We start from the raw sequence: 4,639 nt of genomic DNA, 5'->3' as shown, positions 1-4,639 counted from the left end.
TATATATATATTCTTAACGGGTTAACGGATTATCCGTTAAAAAAATTGAATAATCCGCCCCCAAACTGATAAGCTGTTAATAAAAAAATTTCAATACGTTCCCCGTCCGTTAAATCGTTAACCCGATACCAATAAGCCATTAAGATTTGGTTTTGGTTCGGTTTTCGATTTCGGTTCGATTTTGAACTCCCCTATTATAGATAGTCCCGGAGTGAGAGTTTGCTCGAACTCGGATTAAGGTAGCCCTTGGGCTTTTATGATCGAGTGAGGATTTGCTCGAACTTGAAGTAAAATTAGACCTTAGGCTTTATAGATAGTCCCGAGTGAGAGTTTACTCGAACTTGGGTTAAGATAGCCCGTGGGCTTTTGTATTTGTTACGCTTTTCGGACGTCTCCGATCCGCGTTAATTTGGTCGTAGCCTCTTTAGTTCGGAACTTGCTCTTTGGGCTTATTTTCCGTTTTACTTCAAGCTTGCCCGAAGTGTTAGTCCCCGAGTAGGGTGGCCATGGCCTGTGAAATCGAGGGTCGCCTTTAAGGTCTTATGGTCTGGAAAGGTTAGTAGTTCGATTTTCGTTATGGTCGGCCCTTAAGCCTGTTTACACAATATATCAAGAGTATAAAATAGGAATTTTTCTAAAGGTAGGGGATACCGGCAAGGGAAAATACTTCTCTTAATAAATGATTTTACATGGGTGCATGTTTGATGTTAGGGTCGAAGTAACCTATACGAGCACGATTCATCTGACCGTTTGACCCTTACAACATTTTCCTATCGAGACCCCGGTGTCACGAAGTGATTTCCTTGCAACAAAGTAGACATTCGAGGGTAATGCCCCCCAGTACTCGAGGCTTATTGTAAGGAGCGTCGGATACTGTTGAATTGCTCTAAGATAGCACGAACAATGGTTGCCTCATTAAAAACCTCGCTGGAAAAACCCATTTGGGACAAAAATCGGTCTAACGGAAAAAGATTGCAACGCGTGCTTTAAGATCCAAAGCTTCATGCTGATCCTTGTCGATAGCCTACAAGTGTTAGTTGAAAAAATAGAAAGGATTGGAATGGGGTTGTACCTTTATTCGGATTTTGGATATTTAACGTGATCTTCCTCGGCATCAAGCCCCCGTGAATTTTGACCTCGATCATTTCTCCTCTCATTTCATGCGAAGCTTTGCCCAGATCCGCTGCCTCTATGGTCTCCGTTGTACGGTTGATATCGATCTCTATTCGACCTCGGCTTTCGATCGATATCCGTTTTGACCCTATCCATGGGCCTGCTAGGATAAACAGACTCCGAAGGAGTTCCCAGTTGATCATCCTCGACCTTAATCTTCAACTGATACCGATTAAGTACTTCGGCCCAAGTGAGGGCCAGATACTCGATTAAACTTTGCTTTAACTGTTGTGAAGCTATGGAACTCCAAGTGTTGAGACCTTGAGTGAAAGCTTGAACAGCGCAGTCATCTGTGACCGGAGGCGAATCCATTCTTTCCGCTTGGAATCGAGATACGAATTCTCTGAGCATCCCGTTATTTGTCTGTCTTACCTTGAAAAGGTCCGACTTTCTTGTTGCAATTTTAATGGCTCAGGCGTGTGCCTTTACAAAACAATCTGCAAGCATTGCAAACGGATTAGTAGATTAGGGAGTAAGTTATGATACCATATTAAGGCACCCTTAGATAGAGTCTCCCCGAATTTCTTCAACAGTACAGACTCGATTTCATCATCTTCCAAGTCGTTTCCCTTTATTGCGCACGTGTAAGAAGTAACGTGCTCATTTGGGTCAGAGGTTCTATTGTATTTAGGTATATCGGGCATACGCAACTTCTTTGGGATGGGCTTCGGAGCCGCACTCGGAGGGAACGATTTTTGTACGAACTTTTTAGAATCCATTCCTTTTACGATTTGTGGTGCCCCCGGTATTTGATCGACTCGGGAGTTGTAAGTTTCCACCTTCTTGTCGTTGGTCTCGATTTTCTTTTCTCCCGATTCTATTCTCTTAGTAAGCTCCTCAAGCATCCTCATTATAACAGGATCAGTTGTTGAAGTATTATTGCCCGATCTCTCAGGCACTGGCTCGGTACGGCGAGTAACCTCTTGTTCGACCCTATTTGGTGCCCCGTGCTGATTTTGCAACTGGGCAATGGCATTTTGTTGGGCTTGTAGCATTTCAAATATTACTTAGAGACTGACTCCTTCGTCTCCTCTGCCCTATGTACCTCGACCTCCAGTTCGACCCTCTCTGCGTACGCTTCCTTCGGGGTCCGCACCTAAATCCACGTTCAAAGCAACATGAGTACTGACATCAACCAGGTTGACGGGCGGTGCTCCTCCGAGGTCAGCATGTGGCACCTCGACTCCTGAGGTGATAACATTCTCGTTTTCTCCATGGAGTTCGAGACCGTTGTCGCCGTGTGTTGATGCGTTTTGTGAGTTTGACATGATTCAACCTGAAAACAAAATTCTTGACAAGAAACAGTGTAAAGTAGTGTGTTATACCAGAATTATCATTGAACAATCACTATTATCCTTAGCCCCATAGTGTGCCAAATTATTTACTTTGAAATACGAGTAACAATTAAACTTATAATGTGGTTATAAGGATACATGATCTGATTCAACACCAATTGATAAATGACTAGATAAATAAATGAACTAAATGATTAAGATGAATTAAACCGGTGTTGTTGCAGGCTATCGTCCTTGATTGGAACAGGCTCGAGATCAAGCGTTAAGAACAATAAGAATAATAGTAAGTTATAAGTAAGTAAAAGAGCAGTGTATTATTATTTCTTCGTCCGCCTCCCCCTACAAATGAACAGGATTACTCTTTATATAGTAGAGGAATCCTAAATAAGGTATAACTCTAATTTCGGAAGTAAAATCCATGATTGGTATCAATAACCGTCAGAGGTTCTGTCGGTTCCGAGATTCACGCCACGATCCTCGACCAATCACGGATATCTTGCTCTTTCCGTTAATAATCTATTCCCGATGTAACTCGAAGTCTAACTCCCCTGGCTTTGATTAGTACCAACATTGATCTCGAACTCGATGCCTTAGCACTTCGATGCAACGTCCTTGTTTCGATCAAATAGTGAAATCGGGTAGCCCCGATTTCTACCGTATACAGATAGATAGTTTACAGAGTAGACTAATATAAATAGTATACATATATAGGGAAAATGAAAAAAGAAACTTAAACAGTATATTACCCTAGTATTCAATATTTTTTTATATTTCTCAATTAGCGTTCTGATTGTTTTCACCGGGTCTAGCTAGGCTGGGAGTCGATTAAAGTTGACATTTCATTGTTAAATGAAGTACGGGGTTTGATATCCTTGTCACACCTCTTTTTTAACCTCACTAACCCTCTTAAATAATAAAAGTGATATTGAAGCTCAAAAGGGATTTCAATTATGAAAAATGACAAAACTGTGTTCAAAAGTATTTTTCAGAATGACATTGGTTTCGGTGTGCCAGGTCACCGTTTATTTTTAATGATTTTTCCTTTTAAAACACTTTGGACTCCAAAACTAAGTCTGCACCAGAGTTCAAGGTAAGGGGGTTCATTTAACTCGGGGAGAAGGTGTTAGGCACTCCCCAAGTCCCGTGAAAGTCAAGGTTGCATACTCGATCTAGTTGGCTTTTAAAATATTCAAATTGAGGTAAAAATAAACACAGAAAAGAGAAATAAACACATAAGAGGCTCGAGGTAGTCCCCACCTAATAAAAGAAAAATGAAAAATGAATATAAGAATAAATGTACTAAGAGTTCTACTTTCGACCTCCAAATACAAATACTTCGGGGCATACCCCGGATAAAATATATACAAATTTCGCAGGGCATTCCCTGGATAATAAACTAAGAGAAACGACCTCTCGCCTCAAATAAAAATAAACTAAAGAAAACCTAAGATTTGTCTACCCGAGTGTGGTCAGCCTAGAACATGCTCCTAACGAATACTATAAAAGAAAATAAAAGATGACTAAATAGAAGAAAGATCTACTTCATGCTCTTGTTTTGTTTTTCGCTTTTTCATTCTTATTAGACCGAGCCCAATACCTAAGCATGAAAAAATTAATTGCTAATGGGCCTTCCGCCTCTCCCACTCCCGCGACCGATTCCTAATATCCACAACAAACTGTTGAACGGAGCATCCAAACAAATAAGCATTGAAATCATCCAAAGAAAGGAAGAATTATGGGAAGCTAAAATCACAAAATATAATGAACCATCCTTATATGACCCCGTTGATATGCTCACAAGTAGGAGTGTACAAGCCAAACCGTCAAGCCAAACCGAACCGACGAACCAAGTCAAACCGAAGAAAAAAACTAACTTGTGGTTTGGTTTGGTTGGTTTGGTGTTGAAAAATAAAAAATCGAACACTTTTGGTTTGGTTTGGTATTAATAAAAATTAAGTCAAACCGAATCTAAACCAAACCGACATAATATATATATATATATATATATATATATATATATATATATATATATATATATATATATTTTACATAAAAAATAATCATTAAAATCAAATTTGTAAATATTTTCTAAATTATTTTATAGTTTTTAATATCTTGAGATATTATTTCTATGTGGGCTTGTAAATTTACTATCCACTTAATAGATTCTA

General features: G+C 39.4%; 1 long non-coding RNA gene across 1 annotated transcript in view; it reads right to left on the bottom strand.

Annotated features, from left to right (window-relative positions):
* The window catches only part of LOC109230988, a 5,614-nt gene continuing 4,629 nt past the window's right edge, over positions 3,655 to 4,639 (bottom strand). The window contains exon 2 of the long non-coding RNA XR_002068739.1: positions 3,655 to 4,144. This is a non-coding gene — a long non-coding RNA (uncharacterized LOC109230988). The remainder of the gene's footprint in view (positions 4,145 to 4,639) is intronic.

Source organism: Nicotiana attenuata, chromosome 8 (assembly GCF_001879085.1).
Source record: "Nicotiana attenuata strain UT chromosome 8, NIATTr2, whole genome shotgun sequence".
Classification (NCBI taxonomy): Eukaryota; Viridiplantae; Streptophyta; class Magnoliopsida; order Solanales; family Solanaceae; genus Nicotiana; species Nicotiana attenuata.
Note: the sequence above shows the minus strand (reverse complement) of the source record. Positions and strands in the feature narration are given on the sequence as shown.